The sequence below is a fragment of the Carettochelys insculpta genome, chromosome 2 (assembly GCF_033958435.1).
Source record: "Carettochelys insculpta isolate YL-2023 chromosome 2, ASM3395843v1, whole genome shotgun sequence".
In the NCBI taxonomy this organism is placed as follows: Eukaryota; Metazoa; Chordata; order Testudines; family Carettochelyidae; genus Carettochelys; species Carettochelys insculpta.
The window spans coordinates 254,060,656-254,086,698 of record NC_134138.1 but is presented as its reverse complement, the minus strand read 5'-3'; positions in this window follow the sequence as shown (position 1 = coordinate 254,086,698).

Genomic DNA, 26,043 nt, shown 5'->3' with positions numbered 1-26,043 from the left:
AAATCTGTAATTTGTTTTGAATTTTTGAAAGAGAAAAAATACAAAATTTCCATCGGTTGCATTGACCACCCTGGGGATAACACCAAAGTGCATGAAAGTACAGTTCAGACCCAAATCTTTCTTGATTTGTGCCCAATAATTCCTTGACCTCCCAGCAGACCCTTAGAGTTAGTTGTAGCTGGTGAAACATGATTGTGCTATGGATTTCTATACCTGTAGCATGGCTATTTGAAACTAGAAGCCACTCCAAGAACAAAGGAAGCAAGACCCTTGCACATCACAATTACCTGTGAATCATACTTTCTCTGCCACTCTCCTATTTCTGTTACTCAGAACTCCACCTGGTATTCCAGATGTGTGATTTGCATGATCCACAGAAAGTGTCAAGGAATAATTCTCAAAGAACTAAAAATGTTAAGCCTTCCTTAGCATCTTTTCAACATGCAGCCCGGCCCTTGAAAACATTTATCTAAGCGCATCTCAAAACAGATCAAAAATGGCAAAATCACCTGAGAAACAACTGTCTTCTGTTTATTTCCATTTATTTCCCAGAATTAATCCATCTGAGGTTTACAAGATGTCACTACTTTACAATGCAAACCTGTCAAAAGCAGATTGAAGTCTTGAAAGCAGTCAAAATGGAGAGGGGGCAACTGCGAAAGAATGAGGATATTTATCAGGATTTGCCCCCCTCATCCCTAATAAGGCCCTTGAAGATGTTTATACAAGGTCTTATATGGCTAAAGCCACTGGTGGGTTAGATTAGTAACAATAACATAATTTTAGAATATGAGACCATTGTGCCCATATCTTTGAAAGTGGCCCTTAAAATAATGTCTGTGGGTTAAGACAAAATTTTCCTTTTTTTATAAATAAGTTACCAAAATAAACTTGTCAATTGTTGATACCAAAGGGATAACATAGTATTGGTCAAAAGCGTAATAATTTTGAAAATATGTTGATAAAAGGCAAATGGCTGTCCCTAAATATATTTCACTTTCACATAGGTATGAATCCTGCTTCATTGTTGGCTCAAAACACACTGCCTGTGTCTACACTTGCATTCTTCTTTTGAAAGAGGCATGCAAATGAGGTGTCAGTTATGTAAATCTGCATCTCATTTGCATTTTCAATTCCCCTCATTTGCATGCCTCTTTCAAAAGATGAATGCAAGTTCAGACACAGCCAATGTGACATGATAGTAAAAGGTGTTACTGTTTACTTCTTCAGTGTTCTTGTGCAGTAGTGATCATATGCCACAACACCAGCATTTTCCTAAAGCTTCTCTGTCCTGGGGCAGCAATGACAATGGGGTGTGGGTTGCCCTCTGACACACAGCTCATAGCAGACAAAGCCAGCTGCAGGCAGGGAAGTAACTGCTGGGACTTCCAAGCCCAGAAACCTCCCCAGTGCCAAGAAAGGGTTGCATCCTGGAGAGCTCAAGGGAGGGACAATGTAGACCTGCAGTCTCCAGCAGCCCCATTCCCCATGGAAAGACCTGACATCTGAGCTGCAGCTCCTCACCACATCCACCACTGCTGCTGCTCAACTAGAGCAGGGGACTCCAAAAAAGTCTTGGGGCTTCCCCTCCCAGTCTCCAGTCCCAGGAGTCCAGAATGGGCTCCTCTGTTGGGTGGGGAGGCAAATGTTGCCACCTGTACAGGCAATGAGTACCCAGACACATGCCACCCTGCACTGCTGCCTGAGGCCCAGGTGGGAGGGGAGATGGTGGCTGTTGTGTCTCCATTCACACACACCCAGTGGAATGTCCTGTTCTCTCCAACACATTGCATCCCTGACCATCTGCAAGTCAGGGGGGCATGAATGGGCTGAAATGAGTGCTGAGAACATGATTTGCCTCCCATTGGGTAAACAGGAGATTTTCGGAACCTCTAACATCAACTCCCTTCAGACCATTGGCTTCCAAGGAAAAATATTACCCTAAGTAAGTGTAGGGCAAGATTTGAAGAAAAGAAGGATTATACTGTGGCTAAACACAGAGATGGGAAGTAGGAGACCTGAGTGTTACCCTGAATCTACTAAAATGACAAAACTCCCAGTTATTATGATGATCCGGGATTTCTCCCCTGGGTTTCTATTCCCAGCTCTGCCATACACATCTCATGCAGCTTCCACTTGACTTCTCTGTTCCCTCTATATAAAGTGGGGCTGATCATGCTTATTTTTGTCTACCATACAGGTATGTTATGGTACTCCATGGGTTACAATTTGTAATGTGTTGAGATTCTTGCGCACAGACACAGGTTAAACCTAACTAGTTCAGCACCCTCAGGACCTGACTGTTGCTGAATGAGAAAATGTTCCAAACAACAATAACTCCATATCGTCTAGCAGCATTACCAACCCTTCCACTGCTTACTGGGCTCTTAGAAGATATTTAAGCGTAAATTAGAACCCAATAGGTAGGTATTTATAGACTATACTCACCAGTTAGATTGAGCTCTTTGGGTCTACCACTATAAGGCATATTTTCTTATCCTTTAAGCACTCTTGTGGCTCTTCTCTGAACTCCCTCCAATTTCTCAACATCCTTTTTTTGGGGGCGGGGTATATTAGTGTTCCTGGCATTATAACTCCTGAACCTTTCCTGAAAGCTGTGTCTAATTAGGACTGCATGAATGACTTTTCAGTGCCCAAGGATATATAAAGGCCAGGCCATTCCTTAAACCCTCATTTCTGCCTTTTCCACAGCTGATAGCACAGAAAACTCTGTGGTGACGGGGGTTTTGCGATTTAACGTAATTCTCTTTAGCTCTTCTCAGCTCAGTGCACCTAACGTACTCAGAACTCAGTGCACCCAAAACAGGTCAGTCCAGCACATTGCCTGGACTTTTAAATGCCCTTAAAACCTGCACTTTCTGTTCTTCCATCTTGCTGTCAGATGTGTTCATTAGATGCCTCTTGTGCCTTGTGGAGACATATTAAGTAAATCAGTGTTCAGTTTGCTGGACATTTACCTCAGAACAGAACAATCCAGTAGGAGAATCTAAGCCACAGGTTTCAAAGGGTAACTTAGGCCTCTCTTCTGCCGGGGACCCAGAATGGCTACCCTCAACACCCAGACCTTCCACCTCTGCTTGCTGTAGAAACAAATGAACTAGCCTCTCTTATATAAGTTGAATCTTTGCTGCCATGAAGAGAATCTCAGGTAGCCCCAAATTTCCAGAAAATTCCAGGTCAGCCCCCCACACAAGAGTATTCTTACTTAATTTATTGCTGTTGTATTTTGTCACATTTATATGGACTTTTGATTATGCACTAGGCTCATTTTAATCAACTGTTCAGCTCTCTTACATTATCCAGCCAAAACAAAACAAATCAAAAAGCAAAACTAAGGAATATCATATTCTCCTTAAATCTCTCATCAAGAGCACTGACTCCTGTCAATAAACTTTTGTTAAGAGCACACGTTTTCAAGATCTCAAAGCCTCTTATCTCCGGTGTGCCTTGAACTAATTAGCAATTTAGCAGGAGTAGAGGGGAAAAAAAAGTTCACTTCAGGCACGTTGGTAAATGGAGACAAAGAACAGAGTTTCTTCACATGTATTAACACATTAAATAATAGAATTAATGACCTGAAGGTAAGTCAGTACCCGGGATGATTTTATGCAGTCAATGTTTAATTTGGAAACATTTTTACATTGAAAATATTTAATTAAGCTAACAAGGGTCCAAGGTAACATGGTTTTTCTGAAAGGAAAACAATATTCACAGATGAATATTTTTAAAAAGTGCATTGTAGTCAGCTACATGCTAAATCATCACTGAAACTGAAGGGAGTTTTACATTTGTTTCCTTTGGGCATTTTGAGGAACCTTCCCCTACTAATTTTCTCTTTTCAAATACACATGCGCTATTCCTCTTCCTTTTCCTTAGGGAAGTGTAGCACATAAATGACATTGACTGTGACAGGGATGTCCAGTTTTCCTTAATTATAAGCCTGTAAATAGCCTCAAGCAGATCCTGTGTGGGCCAGATCCTTAGCTGGTGTAAATCAACATAGTGCTAGTTGGATTTAATAAATCTATGCTGATGTATAACAGTTGAGGATCTGGCTCTTTGATTCTCCATGTCCCATATCACATCTGCCATCCTTCTAACTAGAAAAGGCTGGGTGCCATTCCCAACACAGCCCACAAACACAGCCTTCTGTGGTGTTCTCAAGCATAACTGGGCAAAAGGGACAATTACATTCACAAACTTGCAGAGGAGATGGGATCGTAATTTCATTCTGGGCCATTTCGTATACTGTCAAAGTGGTTGGCTTGGGTTAGTGGCAGTCCTGACCGGTAACCTGTATCAATAATAAATTAATTCTGTCCCAAACTAGTACCCTTCCATAGCGCAGAATCATGCAATAGACATTGACTTCTCAGAGCAGACTATTGCTCTACCATGGCTGATTTTCCCACTTCTGGTAGGAAACAGGTTGGCTCAGTGAGAGGAAAAGAGCTATTGCAGGAAATACATATCAGTTAATTTAGCTGTTATTTTTAATATATTGCACATACCAATGATACATTAAGGCTGGGTCTACATGTGCCCCTTCCTTTCGACAGGGGCATGTTAACGAACGGGTTCGAAAGATGCTACTGAGGTGCTGCAATGAATATGCAGCACCTCATTAGCATAATGGTGGCCACAGCGATTCGAAAGTGCAGCTTTTCAAATCACGCACCACCCGTAGAGACGGGACCTTCCGAAAGGACCCCCCCCCAGTTTTTGAAAGCCCTTATTCCTATCTGGTGATCAGAAGAAGATTTTCAAAAACTGGGGTGGGGTCCTTTCAGAAGGTCCTGTCTCCACGGGCGGCACACTATTTGAAAAGCCGCACTTTTGAATTGCCATGGCCGCCATCATGGAAATGAGGCGCTGCATATTCATTGCAGCACCTCATTAGCATCTTTTGAACCTGCTCATTAACATGCCCCTTTCGAAAGGAAGGGGGCACATGTAGACACAGGGTAAGACTGTGGTGTCCACTCGGCTCTGAAGCAGTAACTAATGCTATAGCAAACTAGTCACATTATTCTGAAAATAAAAAGCAGTCAAGTAGCACTTTAAAGACTAGCAAAATAGTTTATTAGGTAGTGTATAAACTAGCACAGCTTCCTCTCTGTTACTATTCCGAAAATATATTTATTCTTCAAACCAACTAGCCTCATTCAACCAGCCAAATAATCACATGTAGCTAGTGGCTAGAGTGTTGGAAACCATGGCACTAAAACTTAGAAGTCAGCATTCACCCAACCACCATCATCTGCAATGTGTTGTCAACAACAATGGAAAAAATAATCAAAGGAGAAAACCTGTAGCAGATTTTTTCATATCTGATTAGTTTCCAAATGCAACAAAAAGGTATCTCAAAAGCATTAAACGAATCCAATCATCCCTCAGTTTTAATGATTAATTTTTTCAAATAAGGCAGTTTGCATCATGAACTCTTTCCTGCAAAATATTCCAGAATGAAAGATATATTCTCTGGGCTGATAAAAATGCCAAATGTGATTGTTTATAACCAGCCCAAGACAATTCACACATCCCTTTGTTCACTGGAATAACGTGCATTAATCTCAACTTACCTTTACTTTATAACCTCCTTAACTGTAAGGATGCCAGCCCAGCATCTCCTTAGAACTCTCCAGACTCATTTTTATATAGAACAAAGGCATATAAAAGAAGGAATTAATGTCATCTATTACAGTTCAAATTCTCCTCCCTTATATTTGAGCAGGTCTTCTTTTTGTATGACATCTTAAAGAATTGTGAAGAATCTTTTTTTTTCTGTCAAGGGCCACTGACCCATGGAAAAATCAGTCACTGGCCACACACAACAAGAAAAGAAAAGAAAAGAAAACTCACTCAACTCAGGGCCAGATTAACTCTTTCGAAGGTCCAGGACTATAATATTTTGTGGAACCCCTAGACTACAGCCTGGGGCCAAAAATGAGGAGTTCAGAGCATGGGAGGGGATGAGGCAGGACAGTGAGGGAGGGAAGGCTCTGACTGGCCTGTGGGGTGAGGCTGAGATGAGGTGTTTGGGATGCAGGAGAGAGCTCCAAAATGGGCCCAAGTGGTTTGGAGTGCAGGAGGGGGCTAAGGACAGGAGGTGTGGATGGGGTGTGGGATCTTGCTGAGAGTGTGTTGGAGAGGGCTCAGGGTTCAGGTGCAGGGTCTGCAAGGGTTAGGGTCTTAGTCTGAATGAAGGAGACTCAGAGCTGAAACAGAGGGTTGGGGTGAAGGGCACTTACCTGGAGCAGCTCCCCTTTGATGGAGGAGGGAGATAGGTGGCTCAGTGTGGCTCACACCATGCTGGCCTGAGGGCAACACCCCCTATAGATGAGGACAGTGCAGGTTTGTAGCTTTCACCAGCACTCAGGACAATGCAGCTCCAGCTCAGCATGAGGGACAGCAGAGTTCAGAGTCACCTTCTCCACACCCCACCCCTCTACCCCCATGTCTGGCAGGCTAGGCCAGGTAAGACACAGAGGCTTTAGCAGCTCAGGGCCCTGACCTAAGGGGCCCTCACAAAAAATTTGGGCTGCGGCATGGAGACTTCCAAGGGACAGATGAAATTAAGCCGGGGACAGATCCACCCTGCGGGCCAGAGGGTCTTCACCCCTGTTTTACAGTTTAAAATATATGTGGTCTCATTAATAATGCATGCTGTAAACGTATTAATTCACTACTCTTAAAGTACCTTTTGTCAGCCTTGAGGAACACGTGTGTTGAGAGCCATTGAGCCAAACTGTAAAACCTGTACATGAAGGAAACCACTTCAAGCCAGGGGTGCAGCAACACCTCCCACCACCCCTAGGTCCAGCACCTATGTAGATAGATATGACTCCCATCTGAGTATCCAAAAATGGAAATAACCATTTCACTGCCTATGGAAGGACTGACTTGACCGGTGTGTTTGTAGGGAGTTTTATTATTATTTGGGTATCTATGGGTATGAAGAAGTACTTGAGGGAAAGCAAAGATGAAGAAATGAGTTTTACTCTCCGTTCTAAAAATGAGAGTGATGGTCATTCATGTCACTGGTGGGAGTGAGTTAATAGTCTAGGCCCAACACCATGAAAGTTCTTTTGCCTATGTTGATAAATTTCTTGTCAGCTGACATATCCAGCAGCAGTTTTCTAAAAGGTTAAGCTTAATACACAAAACATTTGTCATTTCAAAGATAAAAATACATTGAAATAACATATCATGGGAATTGATGGACTGGGGAAATTATAATGGATCTTAGAGATCTTCACCTTTAGATTACTAGGCTGAATAAAGATACAGTTGGTCATACCTGAAAGCTGTTACCATCTGAGGAACAGTTTGAATCAAATCCTTCTAAACTGGCACTGCCCTTGATAGATACAAGGCTATGAACATCTTAAGTCCTGTACATACACAGATTTCAGGTACGGTTGATATCATTATCCACATTTTAAATATGAACAAACTGAAGAGCTGAGATTAGTGTGTACCTTTTGGGACCTGAATCTGGGAGACTAAGCAAGAACCCTGGAGTCAAGAGGTGGGAATTCTACTCTTGGCACTGAAATTCACCTGTGATGTAACTGGGGCATTTAACATTCAAGTAAATATATGGAGATACACATCTCATAGAGCTGGAAGAATCCTCAGGAGGTCATTAAGTCCACTGCCCTGCCCTCTTGGCATGACCAAGCACCATCCCTTTCCCACCCACCCCTAATCTATTTGCCGCGGCTCCCTTAATGGTCCTCTTGAGGAATGAGCTCATAACCCTGAGTCCAGTGGGCCAATGCTCAAACCACTGAGCTACTCCACCCTTTTCCTGGAGGGTCTCTCTGAACTTTTCAGCTTTCTCCAAGTTTGCCGTCTTTCTGGCATCAATGCGGGGCCTTCCAGCAGGTTTAGAGCGGTACAACTTCTTGGGTCTCAGCTTGAGCTTGGAGCAAACTAGCGAGTGATCTGTATCACAGTCAGCACTATGATAGCTGCATGTCAGAAGGACTTTTTTGAGGTTATTACGCCTAGTGATGACCACATCTAGTTGATGCCAGTGCTTCGAGCGTGGGTGTCTCCACGACACTCTGTGCTGTGGCTTCGTTTGGAAGAAGGTGTTTGTGATGCACAGATTGTGGTATGAGCACAGTTCAAGGAGACGCTGTCCATTGTCATTCATTTTTCCCACACCGAAGTGTCCTAAGCAGGAAGGCCATGAGGCCCAATCAGCTCCAATTTTTGCATTGAAGTCACCCAATATGTACAGTTGTTCACAAGCAGGTATTTGCGCTACTGCAGCACTAAGCGCGTCATAGAACTTGTCTTTTACTTCTGGTGTGGCGTACAGGGTTGGAGCATAAGCGCTGATCAGGTGAACAGGACCGGCGCAAGTTTGAAGCGTGATCCGAAGAAGTCTTTCTGATCCACCCATGACTAAATCCACCATTTGTAGAAAGGTGCTTCTGACAGCAAAGGCAACACCATGCTCTCTGGGTTCTTCTTGGGCTTTACCACAAAGGCAGCTAATACCCTTGGGGAGTCCTAGAAATCTGTCTCCATGGCTATGTCTACACTAGCCAAAAACATTTGCATGGCCATTTTGAAGTTTTCTAATAAAGCGCTGAACTACATATTCAGTGCTTCATTAGCATGCGGGCAGCCGTGGCACTTCGAAATTGACGCGGCTCGCCGCCACGAGGCTCGTCCAGATGGGGCTCCTTTTCGAAAGGATCCCAGCTACTTCAAAGTCCCCTTATTCCTATGAGCAGATGAGAATAAGGGGACTTTGAAGTAGGTGGGGTCCTTTCAAAAAGGAGCCCCATCTGGACGAGCTGCGCAGCGGCAAGCCGCATCAATTTCGAAGTGCCGCGGCTGCCCGCATGCTAATGAAACGCTGAATATGCAGTTCAGCGCTTCATTAGTAAACTTCGAAATGGCCATTTGCATGGCCATTTCGAAGTTTTTGGCTAGTGTAGACATAGCCATGGAGACAGATTTCTAGAACTCCCCAAGGGTATTAGCTGCCTTTGTGGTTTTGAAGGTTCCAGTAGTAACTTACCTGCATTTTTAGGCACACAAGTACCTTTACAAGTCTGATTCTTGGTTATTTGCATGGCCATTTCGAAGTTTTTGGCTAGTGTAGACATGGCCCATGAGAGTTAGGTGCATAGGCACTTATGAAAATCCCACTAAGGCTGTGGCCACACGAGCCCCCACCTTTCAGAAGGGGCATCTGAATGAGGGATTTTGGAAGATGCTAATGAGGCACTGATATGAATATGTAGCACCTCATTAGCATAATGGCAGCCGCATGTGATTCAAAAGTGCTGCTTTCAAAATACACATTGCATATGTAGCCAGTGGCCTTTCAAAAGGACCCACTGATTTTGAAAGCCCCTTTTTCCTAAAACCAAATAGGGAGAAGGGGCTTTTGAAATCAGGGGGTCATTTCAAAAGGCCCCCATCTAGATGGGCGGCATGCGTTCTGACAGCGGCACTTTTGAATTGTGCACAGCAGCCGTTATGCTCATTAGCATCTGCCAAAGTGTCTCATTAGCATCCCCCTTTTGAAAGACAGGAGCTAGTGTAGACATAACTAAAATAACTCTGCAACGTAGCCATAGCCAGATTCTGGGAAGGCTCTTTTGACTTGGATTTGAATCCAAATGACACAAAATTGTTAGGAAGTAACACAATTAAGTCTGTCCAAACATGATACCCAATTAAGGAGCTTCAGAAAAGCAAGAGGAAGTTAACTCTACTGGAGAAAAATAGGATTTTATCTCTTGTAAAGACAATGTAGTCAATAATTTACATGCTGAAATATGACAAAGATTTTCCCAATGACTCTTTAATATGGATTGTCGGATGTGAAAGCAGCAGTTAGAAATCCTAGGTACCACAAAAAGTAAAAGAACAGATCACTTTACCTGATTGTAAAATAGTTAAAAATGTACTGGTTTTAGGGCTGCAGTTTTGGTTGGATATATAGCTGGAAATTTTATCACATAACATAATCTTTAAATAAAGATTAATCTTTGGTTTGTGGAGACTACAAGATAGTCCTTGAGGGTTGATAAGCCTGTCTCTTTCACTTCATAGCCTTTAAGGCCAGAAGGCAACATCATGAACATCTAGTTGGCTCTCCTGCATGCTGCAGGTCACAGAAACTCATCCACTCACTTCTGTAATGGACTTACAGCCTCCAGCTGAGTTCCTGAAGTTCTCCTATTGTATGTTAAAATCTTCAGGTTATAGAGAACTCATCATTTAGTCTATAGCTCAAACCAGCAAGTGAGCCATGCACCATGCTACAGAGGAAGGCAAAGTGGGAAAAAAACTATCTATCAATTTTACCTGGTGGAAAATTCCTTCCCATGTTCAAACATGGCAATCAAATAAACCCCAAACATGTTAGACTCCTGGAAAATGCTTCTCTGTATTAACTCTGAGCCCTCCCAATCTAGTGTCCCTTCTCTAGTCTTTGGATAGATGTGCTGAAAGCATTTGCAGAGAGGACAGATGCCTTTGTGGGCTACCTCATCGTACCATCCCTTCCATAAACTTATCATGCTCAGTCTTGAAAAAGGTTGACTTTTTTGTCCTCATTATTTCCATTGACAGGCTGTTGCAGAACTTTATTCCTTTGATAGTTAGAAACCTGCATTAAATTCTATCCTAAGCTTATGGATGGCCATTCATTCTGGTGCCAACAAGGTCTGTATGAAAGGCTGAGATAGTAACTTGTACTTGACACACATGTATGTGGCTCTGCTTATAAGTCTTGTCTGCAGTGTTATGTTTCTAGAAGGCACAGATCTGGAAATGGATGAGTGAAGAGAAAGGACATGTCACATAATACTATTAGAAACCATACACTGGTCTATTTCAAGCAGAAACTCCAAATGATTCTATCAGGCACTAAATTAACCCAGTGGGGATTTTGGAGTATTTCATTCAGGAGATTCTTTATTCATGAGGATAACTGGATATTGGAGAAACCGTTGTATATCATGTTGTGAGTTGTAAATTATAGCTCATATGAAAAGGATAATCAGGGGTGTTTGTGTATCTTTACCAAGGCGGTTATCCAGTCACTTAGCTGCAGCAATGCCTTTAAACCCAGTTTCAGGAGAGACTCAAGGTTCTAAACCAACAGAAATTTGACTTGTCAAGCTGGAATGATGCTGGCGGCATTCTTCGAACAGCCTCCCCTGGCACTCAGAATGACACTGGCTAGAGAAAGGGACAGGGGAGTGATAATATAAGGAGAGATGTATTGAGGGGAGGGATAAAAGAACTGTCCACCTTTAAGAAGGAAATATGAAGATTAGCCTTGAGTCACGAGCCTCTGGGAATTAAAGGGGATGTGAATTTTACATCTGCTGAATTTTTCAAGCACTCTTTCTTTTCTGGTGGCAAAAATACATAATTCAAAGACCAAAAAAATTCTGCTGCTGTAAAAAAGTTCGCAAGTTATGGGTAATTGCATTAGCACACTGAGAAAAAGGGAAAGTATGCAAGAAATCCTGATTGGCATTTCTCTGTTTAAAAGAAATTATTTTCCAATACCTGAGCATGCCCAGAGGAGCTAGTCTCTGAGCAGCTGTGAAACAGAACCTTTTTACTTCAGGGTTAGTGCAGGGAGCTCATTAGCACAGCCTCAACCCTCAGCTAAACAGCCTTGTTTGCATATTGAAGCAATAGCATGTGAAGGTGTTAAAAAGGAAGAATTGCAGCCGCTACTCCTGACTGACATGTCTATCTGGGCTCTTGTGTTTACAAGAGAATAACGAAGCTGCCCCAAAGCCCCTACTGGGCCTGATTATTATGCAGAGGCTTCTTAGATTATGTATAATTGATATCCATTTTCCCTCCAGCTAACCAATGGCAGCTCTCAGGAGTAATGCTAATTCTCCTGCATCTTACCAACCAAGCAAACACTGGAAATTGCTATCTTTTTCTATGTTTAATAAATTTTAAAGACCAAAAATTGACATTTACAGTTTTCAGTAGCACAAATGATTAGTGAGGGTTTACTGCTCAATAACAATCACTGAAACAAACAGTAGCGGTAACATTCAGGGCTGGAGTTAACCTAGTAGTACGTTTATTTATAGTTACATACACTACATATACACACAGCATAGTTTATGTGTAGTTCTTATGTTTTCATAAGAAATATATAATATGGCTTAGAAATATGGCAGGAGCAAATGAGGTAAGTAATTGAAGCTTATTTGCTATAATTTTTTTAAAAAAGACCTGAGAAGTAATTTATGCAGGGAGGGACATTCGTTCTAGTATACCGATTGGTCCCATTTTAATACTTTTCAATGGTACCTGTAAATCTGTAATTTAGATCGAGTGTTTTGTAGCTAAATCACACACAGGTGTTAAATAATATATTAAGTATAGTGAATAGAATTTTTTAAAACTCAAATTGTCCATCGCTTACTCAAACAAAATTCCCAATGAAGTTTTTCTCAATTATGGAACAGACAAATTTGGTCTTTAGATTACAAATCAGTTTGGACACCAGATTTTTTTGTTTAGATCATTTTCTAATCTTAAAAACTGCTAATAAGTAAGATGTGCTTGAAAGTGAAAAACTGATATCTTGAACCTGGGATAAGACAAGAGGACAAGGTCTGTGTAAGCACTCTAAATTATTTCGATATTTACCTTCAGCCAAAACAAAAAGAAGTCCAGTAGCACTTTAAAGACTAACAAAATCATATATTCGCTGATGAGCTTTCGTGAGACAGACCCACTTCCTCAGATCACAGCCATACCAGAACAGACTATGGTATGGCTATGATCTGAAGAAGTGGGTCTGTCCCTCGAAAGCTCATCACGGAATAAATTATTTTGTTAGTCTTTAAAGTGCTACTGGACTGCTTTTTTTGTTTTGATAGTATATAGACCAACACGGCTAGTGATGTCTCTGTTAACATTGGCGTGGCAAGGTATGCTACTGTGGAAGCCACAACAAGTCAGCCCTGCCCAAGAATCTCTTGCAAAAAATACAAGCGTGCCTGGCTGAGGCCTTCAAGGAGATCTCCATCCCAAGAAACATTATCATGCTGTTCTGAGAGGCACAGCTAGGAAACTTGTACCCATACACAACCCTATAGATCTAGCCACTCCCAACCCACTTCTAGCATGCAAAATAAAGATTCACCAGAAACACTTGCTCCAGAGGGCTCAAAGACCAGTGTGGAGAGGACTGCTGTGGAGGGTTCCAGCGTGAAGGGGAACGCCGTGGAGGGGCTCCCCGTGGAGGGGACCGGTTCCAGGTCTATGGTGAAGAGCTCCGGGCTGTCTGGAACAACTTCTTCTGTCCCCTGCTTTTTGCTCCCTTCCTCCTCTCCATTGCCTTTTTCCTCTGGGCCATGCTGCTCCTCTGGGCTCACCCTGAACTCCATACCAGGGCTTCCACAAGTGTCATAATTGAGACCAGGCTCCATGTTGGGGTTGCTCCCCATAAGCATGTGGAGCTGTTGATAATAGCAGAAGATCCAAGGAGCCACCCCGACTGCTGGCTGGCTTCCCAGACTTTTTGATAGGCCTGACAGAGTTCCTGCACCTTCACCCAGCACTGCATCTAGCCCCAGGAGTAACCTCGGAAGGCCATTTTACATGCCATCTGATCATAGATGGACACATTTATCTTGCCCACCCAAAGTCTCTTTGCCACCAACTGGTCTTCCCAAATAGCAATGAGATCCAACCTGAGAAATTCTAGTCAAATCACTACCCTGAGTGCTCATGATTGCAGTACAGTGCAACTGATAATTGCTACGGATGCAGTGTGATTGTTACCGATGGGCTGCGACGCGATAGGCAAAGGCTTTTTTCATAATGCACACCCCTTTTACATGAGGGCTGGGCTGCTAAATTCCAATTCAAATTTTAGTTCAAATTCAAATTCAAGCCAAGCTTTCTGGGCTTACTTTGACCTTCTTCCTGCACAACTGACAGCAGTGCACAACGAAGCAGCCGTACGTGGAGGGTCACCACGTAGCTTTGTGTGATACATACGGGACACTTCTGAAGGCTAACAAATTTGAATTGAAGACTTGGTGCTTCCACATTTGCCTTGATTCGAGATTTTAAATTCAAAATATATGCTGTATGCATCCCATAATATCAATATTCTGTGATCAGCATTATGACTCAATAAATCGAGTTAGCAGTATTACGTGGGAAGACAGTCATGTTTTAATATCGAGCTAAAGCCTTGAAATTCAAATTTGTCTCAGTGTAGATGCACCCATACTAGTGTGCACCAGGCTGTCTTGTGGGACATTGTCACAGTATTTTATGGAATACCAGCAATTCGCTCATGAATATCTGCGAACTAGAGCTCCAGTTCCCGCAATGTCAATTTCTCTGTTCCACATGGCATATTCAATTCCACAATTTTCATACCATTTTTAAATTCCCACAGTCCTGGCACTTTTCTTTGCTCTCTGCCATCTCTCTGTGAGAAGCATGGACCATGCACAGCTCAGCCCAGTAAAAAGCATACATTTAGATATTTTTAAACATATAAAATGTTTGCTGTCCTCTAGTTGACATGTTGCAGAGGTATAAGTCATTGTTCATTTCAAAGTGTGAGGTGGGACTCGGGGTCAAGGTTCCTAGAATTATAGAATACTAGAACTGGAAGGGACCTCAAGAGGTCCTGGAGTCCAGTCCCCTACCCTCACAGCAAGACCAAGCACTATCTGTATCATCCCTGTTTGATATATATCCAACCTGTTTTTAAATATCTCCAGAGATGGAGAGTCTACAATTTAAGCCCATCTTGCAGCCACCTGTATAGGAATCAGCAGCCATGGAGTGTTCCATGGAATGACAAGGCTGAGCTCCTCAGACAAGTTGCACACACTCTTATCACTATAATACCTACTTAAACTATACTGTCAATCAGGTGAGCCACACTGAGAGGATATGTCAGGGTTCCCTTGAGGGATGGGTACTGTGGCATGAGCTGGCACGTAGTTTGCCAACATCACACTGGGAACCCTATAGACATTCTGAAATGTGGATTTTAATTCCCAGCAATGGTTTTCAAAGTAGAGTAAGAAATCTAAAGCTGATACCTTTGTTCTTGAAATGCACGGATGGGTGCTGCTTTTGAACAATGAGAGAGGCGAGAAGGGGAGATTTCAGACATTAAAAGGGAAACAAACATGCTGATCAGAAATAATGCATCTACTTACCGGTGCTCCCTGTGCCTGCGTCCTGAGGGTCTTCTGTGCTCACCTGGCAAAACTGATATGACTCCAATGCTGTTTCAAAGAGCTCCAGGGCCACCGCGTTTTGTGGCCCCTCCTCCTCCTCCTCCTTGCTGTGCACTTGCAGGGATTCCAAACCCTGCTCTCTTGAAGTGTCCATAGTGACTCCCAGTGTGTGGATGAGGCCTTGCCCTGAAAACCAGGCAGTTCATTGTAGAAGTAATAGGTTGGGGGAAGCCTTGCCTCCTAATAATTTTGCTGAAGTTCCTTGGCTTTCACCTAGCACTGCTGTTCTCCTTGTCATGCTGTAGGATTATCATCCCTTGCATTTAGGCATCCATATTCTTTCCATTGTTCCTTAATTGGGCTTGTACAGCTTGTTCTCTCCCCAGGCCAAGGATATCCAGGACTTCTTTCCTGCTCCAGAACGAGTGGGTCAAGGTGTAGCTCCTGCTTTGCAGTGAGCCAGCTTGCTTGAATGCTCACAAAGGTTGGCAACCACAAAAAGGTGTTTCAAAAATACACAGGTGGGGGGAGCTTTTTAAAAATCTACTTAGGGGCAGTAAAGTCTTAAGGACAGAACATTCTGGAGTAGCTGCTGGAGAACTGTTGAGGTCGACACAGGAAATGTAATGTCTACACTAGCAATAAATCAGTGAGAATAGGTTGATTTTTCTCTGCATAAATCACAGAGGTGATGGTATTGCATCAATGCAACTGAGTGCCTATACTGATGGGACTTGTTTCAAATTATTTAAAGCAAAATCTATTTAGATCAATGTGACGTTGTAGACCAGGACTTAATTGTATGGAGACTTTTAGTAACAGACAAATACTTGCTAGAACTAGGATGAGACCATTAGACTTGTTTGCACATAATACCCACCTCTTCAGAAGCGAAGAATTATTTCACTAACATATTGCACTGCTTTAACCAAAGCTAAATTTCAATTCTAATCTTCTCTCAAAGAAAAATGCACGTGACTGAACCTGGTGGATGTAACAAGGGTGATTTTTTCCAAAGTAGGTGGATTATATATGAACCTATCAGTCCATTTAAAATTATAACCATAATCAACAGACTAAGGCCCCAGAAAAAATATGCCTAAAATACCAAAAGTCTATATCACGCATATATCTACTGAAGATCCAGTATAAGACTATAAGGTGGGAGTATCCAAATTTTACCTGGCTGATTGCTACATTGGCAACCTCCCAGAAGCCCAAGGGCTGTCCTACATTGCAAAAAAAAACAAAAAAACAAAAAAAAGCAAAGAGATTGCATCTACCTCCTTATAGGTAATAAAGAGCTGTGGAAGATACCGGTGCCAGCATGCAATCATTCATTATTACCCAGGTGGTCTCCACCTATATCAAAATAGAGCATTCCATGATCATTATGGGCTGAATGTCTGTATTAAAGATGAGAGGCTGGGTAAATTATTATGGGACTCCACATCTGGCTAATTAAGCTCCCCCTTGCAATAATATATTTATCACACGAGGAATCTAAAGAACATAGGTTGCTTCTCACATGGAAGTAACCCTTCATTGGCCACATAAAGAGGCTGGGAATTTTTCATCTCTTAAGTTCTATGCATCAGTGGTCTGCAAAGTAGTTAGGGATGCCTGCCAATGGTTGATCACATAGCACTGATATTCCTTCTCCTTTCCAGATGCTAAACTGAACTTAAAGCTAGAAACACTTTAATATTATTTTATCAATTGTTCTTTATTATTGTTGTTCCATGTGAAAAAAGTCTGAGCTTACCACAGGGATATTATTAACTCTCCAAGAGCGGAGGAGAAGGGGGATGGACTATGTGCCTGTAGTGAGCCACTGTGGCCTCCTGCTGATTCAGAGGCAGAGGAGGCTGCACAGAAGCCCTGGTGGGCGGGCCCAGAGCCAGAACACCAGTGCGCCCCCCCGCCCCCCCCCAGAGAGCAGGCCCTAGAGCCCGAAGGGCCAGGGGTGGGGCTCGGGACCCATTAAAGCCTGGGCCGCCAGGCAGGGAGGGAGCACCTGCGCGATCTCCCCAGCACCAGGGGCAGAGGGCCCGCTGCCACCCAGCCAGTCCGGAGGAGCAAGCCCCCAGCGGCCCAGAGCAACCACGGATACAGATGCCCCAGGGGGACTACCCGGACTTCCCAGACCTGCCAGGACCCTCGCACCGGTGGAGGCCCCCGCCTTGGAGGAAACCCCGGGCCCTGCCAGCCCGACGAGGGCTAGTGACCACGAGGCCCCAGGAGCGGCCTGCCCCGGAGCTCCAGCGGGCCCCTGCAGCCCCCAGGCCCAAGATCGCCTCGGACCCACCGTGCTACCACCGCCGGACTACCCCAATGATGTGAAGATGACCGACTGGCCGGAGCCCCCAAAGGTAGACGATTTGGAGGAAACCGACCCCACGGGACCCCCTGACTAGATGGAGTGGGACCTTCCCCCAACGGAGGCGGAGGTAGGAAGTGGCCCGGGAAACGCTGCACCAGAAGCCATGGCGGTGTGTTGCAGCCTGGATCCCCACCGCCATGGTCGTGTGTAAGCAACCCACAGGGCGCTGGGCCGGGTGGCAGTGGAGTGGGAGGGCCTGCGACCCCCTACCCCCCTCCTTCACAGGGTAAGCCCTTGCTGGGCTTGTGCTCCGAACCCTTGTGCTGCTGCCCCGCCCCAAACTGAGGGCTGGGCCAGGCTTGTACTCTAAACTGTGAACTGCTGCCTGCCCTGGACTGAGGGCTGGGCCGGGCTTGTACTATAAACTGTGAACTGCTGCCCGGCCTGAAGGAAGGGCTGGGCCTGTCTTGTAACCCTTTTTGTTGCTGTGCCGCCCTGAAGGAAGGGCTGGGCCTGTCTTGTAACCCTTTTTGTTGCTGTGCCGCCCTGAAGGAAGGGCTGGGCCTCCCAGGACCACTGGTGTGGCTGTGGTCCCCTCTGGAGCTACAGGCACTGCCCTAGCTCCGGACTCCTACAGTGCCCATGAATGGGGGCGGGGATGTGATCTGTATTAAGATGTGGCCCATGTTGTAAAAAAAGTTTGAAAACTCCCTGTATAAGCCAGAAGAACCTCGCGGAATTTTTCTGTAGTTGACTATGTTTGAAATGTTCATACTTTCCATACATTGTGTGGATGAGAAATGATGGACTGAGTCTGTCTAGTCAGCCACAGCAAATACGTGAAAGTATTTGTGGTATTTCTACCTCATCCCTTTCTGCAGAAAAACAGCAGTAATGGGACACACACCCCTTCTTTGTTCCAACCACTAACTGAAAGAGCCCATGTCACGAGGGCCAGTTGTAGGGGCAAGCATAGTTGCCTGGCTTCCAACTTCCAGGTGTACTGGACCCTCTGCCATGTGGGTTACATGTAATTACATATTTATTTGTGCCATCATGGTTGGCCAGCTGTTTTTGCTGTGCTGATTGGCTGGTTTTGTGGGCTAGGAGGGGAATAGAAGGGCTTGGCCATGCAGGGGTTAGGTCTGCTGCTGCATGCCACTTTCTGGGAATGGGTGTATTTGGTTTTCTTGGCAATTAAACATCTTTGTACCAGCTCCAAGACTCTGTCACATACAGCTTTCCTGGGTTAAGGAGCAGGATCTCTTGCAGGCATGACTGTTTTCACAGGGGGTTTTCTTTGGGTACATATATACTATGAGCACTACGGCAGTGCACTTGCAATGCTGCAGCTACACACACGAACAAAAAACAGTTTTCCCAGCATTGTCGTAAATCTACCTCATCAACAAGTAAAGCAATGGAAGACTTCTTCAGGCAACCTAACTGCATTTATATCAGAGGTTAGATTGATCTAAATACTTAGTATGGGGTGTGAAATTTTTCACAGCCATGAGCATCAAAATAAGGTGGACTTAACCTCAATGTAGACCAGGTCTTTATCACACAGCTTCTCATGCTCCTGAAAACAGTTGAAAGAGAAGTAAAATGCTTACACGCCACATCAGCATAAACCAAAATCTATAGAAACATAATTCATATGTATAGTGAATAATTCACACTGGAACATAAGGAAATTTGACATAAAAAATATTTTGGAGTCAACTTTGTCCCCAAGGTGCATGTAACTTATATCTGCTGTCATTTATTTTCTTTGCACTGCATCTTCTTCCCTCCTGCTGGAGAAACAACTGTTATTTTCTGCTTAGATGCAGCCTGCTGAAAAGAAGTTTCTATGGTGGGCTTGCTCACAGGCATCTGCTCCTACCCAGTCTTGGTGGGTGCTCAATGCACCACTCTACCCAGGTCTTGCTCCCACTTGACCCCTTCCCCTGGTCCCCCACTTCCATTCCACCTCTTTCCACCTGTGCTCCAGCCCAGGCTCTGCACTACCCCATCCTCCTCCCCGAGCATGCCCGGCCTGGTTTCTCCCTCCTTCCCAGACCCTCCTCCATGCCACAATACAGCTGATTGAGGAAAATGAGAGTCACTGGATGGGACGAGGAGTTGATTGAGGAGTGGTCTAGTGAGCAGGAGGGCACCGGCGAGATGTGGGGCTTGCCAGTAAATGTTAAGCATCCACTAATTATTTTCTGTGGCGTTCCAGATTCTGATCACCACAGTTGGCACCTCTGGGCTTGATCCTGCGTCATCAAATTCCATAGGAGTCAATGTTAATGGAAAAAGGAATTTTCTTCAATGTGTGTGGGATCTATGCACTTTCATGGAAACCTTACTTTTGTTCCTTTTTCTGCAGTTCTGTGAACAGGAAATGAAGACAGAAAGCCACCTTTGCCCACCTCCTCCTTGGTTGTGCTGTATGGTGTCTCTCTGGAGATGCAGCCCACAGTCTAGCCTTCAAAATAAGACCTCAGAACTGTGCTGTCAAGAATACTGCATGTTCCTTTATTATGAAGATCTCTCTCCAACTGTCCATTTACTAGAGGCATGTGAAGTGACATGCTGAAAGGGCTGAGACACATTCATCATGAGAAAAGGTTGTGATAAATGGGAGGTGGCACTGAACCTTGGAGTGAATCTCCAAAACTGACAGAGAGAGCAGAGGATCTGCCCTCGAGAAAAGATACCAGTTCTGTCAATAAATTTTAGAGATAACCATCAAGGTTTGCTCCAGAGACCCATCCAGAAGGGCAGATGGTTATGGAAACTTCTTTGATCTGGAAATCTTGCTCAGCATCTCATGGGAGAAAGTTTCCATTTGCTTATGGTTTAGGTCAGTTTTCTACATTCAGTACCTCCAGAATAGGTTTGTCTGACTTCATTTTGGTATTTGACCTTCCAATCCCACTCAAAACCAAGAAGAGTGATGGAACACAGGAAAAGTGACTGCCACCATTCCTCCCCCAGAAACTGTTAACTAAAGTGAAACTCTTGTAGGGACACATGATGCGTTACCTCATACTGCCTCAGGAAAAGTGGCCTTAGGGCAAAATGAGCAAGGTGGTTGCCTTGGGCCTTGCATCTTCAGAGCCCCACGCTGAAATTGATTTCAGCATCTACCTCCCACTGTCATGACCCTGTTGTCAGGGTGCCATCTTAGGCCTAGCCCACTGGCCAGATCCTATAGTGTCAGCTCTGAGAAGCTACATCTACACGTGAAGCCTACATCGAAGTAGCTTATTTTGATGTAGCGACATCGAAATAGGCTATTTCGATGAATAACATCTACACATCCTCCAGGGCTGGCAACGTCGATGTTCAACATCGACGTTGCGCAGCACCACATCAAAATAGGCGCAGTGAGGGAACGTCTACACACCAAAGTAGCACACATCGAAATAAGGGTGCCAGGCACAGCTGCAGACAGGATCACAGGGCGGACTAGCGCTTCCGGGGCAACAGCTAGCCGCTCCCTTAAAGGCCCGCTCCCAGACACACTCAGCCTGCACAGCACGCGGTTTGCAGAGCCATAGGCACGCACACCTCGGGCGACGCAGTCATGATGGACCCCCAGCAGCAGCAGCAGCAGCCAGAGGTCCACCCAGCCGCCCCTGCAGGAGCAGTGCTCACCCTGCTCCATGCCATGCGGGAGGCAGCTGAGCACCTCCTTGCCACAGAGGATGAGATGCCCACAGGGGAGGAGAACGCAACCCCCAACCCTGCAGCACCCCGACCCCCCCGCCGCCTCATACGCCACCAGCTGTGGAGCTACCCCACCAGCACCGACTGGTGGGTGCGGCTGGTGCTTGGGGAGTGGGACGACGACCGCTGGCTCAGGAACTTTCGCATGAGCCGGCAGACATTTATGGAGCTATGCCAGTGGCTCACCCCCACACTCAGGCACCAGGACACCGCCATGCGGCGTGCCCTCCCTGTGGAGAAACGGGTCGGCATCGCTGTCTGGAAGCTGGCCACTCCAGACAGCTACCGATCCGTGGGACAGCAGTTTGGCATCAGCAAGGCCACCATCGGGGCTGTCCTCATGGAGGTAAGAGGACCCATGGGGGGAGAAGCAGCCCTGGCAGGGCAGGGGGGCCCGGGCAGGGGAGGGCAGGTGAGGGGAGGGGAGGGGGGCCCTGGCAGGTGAGGGCCACACACACCCTGCTCACCCCTCATTGGTGCTCTCCCATGTGCTTCCCCTGCAGGTCGTCTGTGCCATCAACGCCCTGCTCCTCCACAGGCTCGTGAGGCTGGGGGACCCAGATGCCACCATCGCAGGCTTTGCCAACCTGGGCTTCCCCAATTGCTTTGGGGCTCTGGATGGGACTCACATCCCCATCTGTGCCACAGAGCACAGTGGAGGACGCTACATCAACCGGAAGGGCTACCACTCAGTGGTCCTCCAGGCCTTGGTGGACAGCCAGGGCCGTTTCCAGGACATTTATGTGGGCTGGCCTGGCAGCACCCACGATGCCCGGGTTTTCCAGAACTCGGGCCTGTGCCGCCGGCTGGAGGCGGGGACCTACATCCCCCAGCGGGAGATCCCTGTGGGGGACACCACCATGCCCCTCTGCTTCATCGCAGATGTGGCATACCCCCTCCAGCCCTGGCTCATGCACTCGTACACGGGCCATCTCTCTGCCAGCCAGGAGCGCTTCAACCAGCGCCTGAACCACGCACGCCAGGTGGTGGAGCGCTCATTTGGCTGCCTCAAAGGGCACTGGAGGTGTCTCTTCACCCGCCTGGATGCGGGCCCCACCAACATCCCACAGATTGTGGGTGTGTGCAGCGCCCTACACAATCTGGTGGAGAGCAAAGGGGAGGCCTTCTCTCAGGGCTGGGCTGTGGAGGCCGGCAGGGCCGATGTGCAGCCACCCGCTGCCCCCAGTCGCCAGGTGGACCCCTCAGGGACCCGGGTCCGGGAGGCCCTGAGGGCCCACTTCGATGAGGCCGCGGGGTGAAAGCTGCCAGGCCCCCCACTGCAACCCCCATCCTCCACAACACTCCCTGCCCCTACGCCCACACCACGGAGCACCCAACAGCACACCCCCACACACACACTTTTCTTGGACAAATAAAAGCAGACACTTGTTTGTGAAATCAAACTTCTTTACTGCAACTCTCTTCTTACTAATAATAACTAAAGGAACTTCTAAGTAACTTAATATTATATATGTATGTATATATTAACAAAAGAAAACAGGGATAACAAGGAAGGGGAGAACTATTTACATGGTGGGGGGGAAGGATCAGACTGTGAAAACAGGGGTCACAAATAAATAAATACAAACTATATACAAGGCCAAACAACAAAACAGTGGGGGTTAATATATACAAGGGGGGGGGCCACGTCCTGGGCCCCACGTCCCTATAGTCCAGCACTGGGGGTGGGCGGCAGGGATCCCCACCTTGGCCGCAGCCCTGGCTGGGGCTGGCTGGGGTCCGGGCAGACCGGAAGATACGGCTGAGTGTCAGCTGGCCCCAGGTCTCCCTCGGTGGAATGGCCCTCGGTGGCGGGTGGCAGGGCGATGGCGGACGGCGCAGCGACAGCAGCAGCGGGTGGCGCAGCAGGTGGAGCACACAGGGGCAGGCGCAGCAGTGGCCGGCGCGGCATGGGGGGCCAGGTAATCCGCTATGTGGTTGAATGTCTCCAAGTAGGCCCCCCATGCCTCTTGGCACCAGGCCAGCGGCCACTCCTGCAAGTGGAGGCGGCCTTGCTGTACCCACAGCCGCTGATCCGCGACCTCCACCTGCCGGTGGTGGAGGGCCAGCAGCTGGGGGTCCGTCGCCAGCGGCTGCTGCTGCTGGGTCCGCCGTCTTGCCCACCATCAGGCCGATCGGTCCTCCGCCGAGGGGCTGGCCTGGAGCGATGGCCCCGGAGGGGATTCCGGGACCACTGAAGCCTCGCCGGCGCTCTCCGGTCCTTCCGATGGTGCAGCTGTGGAACATAGGAGGGGGGGAAGAAGAGTGGAGACAGGCGTTAGTGTGGGCCCCGAGCCGTGGCCCTTGTCCCCCCACCCCTGTGCTGCAGGTTCCCCATCCCCGTCCCCTGCTGTGATGGGGTTCAAGGGTCCCCCCGTCCCCTGCACTGCACCCCGTCCCCTGGCGGGAGTGACTCTCACTTCACTCAGCAGGTCTGACAGGAGAGGTTTCTTAGGCAACAGATGCCCAGTTTCTCCCAGAAGCAACAGTACAGCAGTCAGAGACAGTCCTTCCAACCCGTCCTGGGGAGAAGACCCCAAGGGGTGCCCCTCTGGGGGTGTAGCTTTCCCCCTCCTCAGGCAGGCAGCCTTCTAGCTCTCCCTTCCCCTCGCCTCTAACTGCGGCCCCCGATTTAAACCCAGCTCGGCTCCTCCCTCCTCTTTGTTCAGGGCAGAGGTGTAACCTGCCAGTTGTAGCCCCAGGATCATCCTTAGCCACTGGGAGCTATTCAGCTTGTTGCTCATATCTAGCCTGAGTCTCGCATTTGCACTCCCCCCACTCCATCACATGCTGCTGCTGCTGCTGCTGCTGCTGCTGCTGCTGCTGCTGCTGCTGGGTGTCCCACCCCCTCCTCCCAGGGAACCCTAGAGATTCCGCTCCCACCTGCCCCAGGGATGGGGCATGGCACTGTCGTGCTGGGGGGGGCAGGGGCTGATGCACTCCTGTGAGGGACATGCCACTGTTGTCCTTGGGGCTGTGGTCATCTGGGCATGTGGAGGTCCCTGGCCACATGTCTATTACCCCCGCACCTCAACCCCGAGGGTGTACCCCAGGGCGGGTACATACCTGTAGGTCCACTCCCACGGTCGGGGGAAACCCAGGGGGCGGACGCCTGGCTGCTTCTCCGGGATGACAGGAGGATCTGGAGCCCGGTGTCAGTGGAGGAGGAGTCCCCCTCCTCCTCCTCCTCCTGCTCCGGTGCCCCGGGGGTGGGCTCCAGGGGGGCCCCCGGGGTGCGGAGCTTGCCTCCGGGGCGGACTCCGGCTTCGGGGCCTGCTGGGGCTCCTCAGCTGAGGTGTCAAGCGTGGCCGGAGGGGAGGAGGTGTGCCAGGGGCCCAGGATGTCCCTGAGCTCCCTGTAAAAGGGGCAAGTCACAGGGGTGGCCCCAGATTGGCCGGCCGTATCCCGGGCCCAGGCGTAACCCTGCCGCAGCTCCTTCACTTTACTCCGGACATGGTCCGGAATACGGGCAGGGTGACCCCGGGCATCCAGGCCCTCGGCCAGCCGAGCGAACGCATCCACGTTCCGCCTCTTGCTCCCCATTACCTGGAGCACCTCCTCCTCGCTCCAGAGCCCCAGCAGGTCCCGAAGCTCGGCCTCCATCCAGGAGGGGCCCCGCTGCCGCTTCCCGGCCAGGCTCCTGCCCTGGCTCCCCTTCGGGGGGGTTCCCTGAGGGCGCTGGGGGGGCTGCTGGGCAGCCATGAGGTCCTTTGGGGGTCTGGGTGGCTGAAGAAGAGCGTGCAGGCGAGCCGCGTGTTATTGCTGCTGCCTGCACGCTCTCTCAGCTTCCTGCACAGAAAGGGAGGGGGTGGGGACCTTTAAGGGGCCGCTCCACGCGGCCACCATTGAGCTGAGGGGCTGGAGAGAGCGTCTCTCAACCCCTCAGCTGATGGTCGCCATGGAGGACCCCACAATTTCGAAGTTGTGGGACGTGTAACGACTACATGTTCCCTACTTCGACGTTGAACGTCGAAGTAGGGTGCTATTCCCATCCCCTCATGGGATTAGCGGCTTCGACGTCTTGCTGCCTAACGTCGATGTTAACATGGAAGTAGCGCCCAACACGTGTAGCCGTGATGGGTGCTATTTCAAAGTTAGTGCCACTACTTCGAAGTAGCGTGCACATGTAGACATGGCTAGAGTGAGCTTTCCTGGAGACTAGCCCACGTGTCAGCTCCCAGACAGACCAGTTTGCATGCCTCACCAGTGTGCTAGTCTGAATATTGCCTGCCAATCAGTGAACACCAGTTCTGAGTTCTCCAGAAACAGCTATCTGCAGTGGTGAGTCCCTTCCACTGTGGCACTCACTGAAATAATTAAGGTTACAGCCACCAAAGAACCAGAGTACACACCAGCCTGTTCAATTAGCTGAGGGAGCACTTGCCACTTTAATATGCAGCACCAACATTGTTTGGTAATAAAACAAGAATAGGGTTATGAATGAGGAACACAGGTTTAATTGATAATAACCAAGAGAAAAAGAGGTTACAAACAAAACTAGCCCAATACATGGAAGATCCAACTGAGGATGTCCATGCACAGGCTGCCTGGTGGTTTACATACTACTTCTGATCTTCCGAGGAACATCAGCCTGAGCACGTGAAATCCTAGACAAGAGCCCACTTATATGATAGCTGTCCTCTTGGACAATGCACTGGGGATTAATCTGTACACCTCCCACGCAGAAAACCTGAACCTCTGCACAGGTGCACAGAGAGAAATTTGGGGGCTCAGTGCATC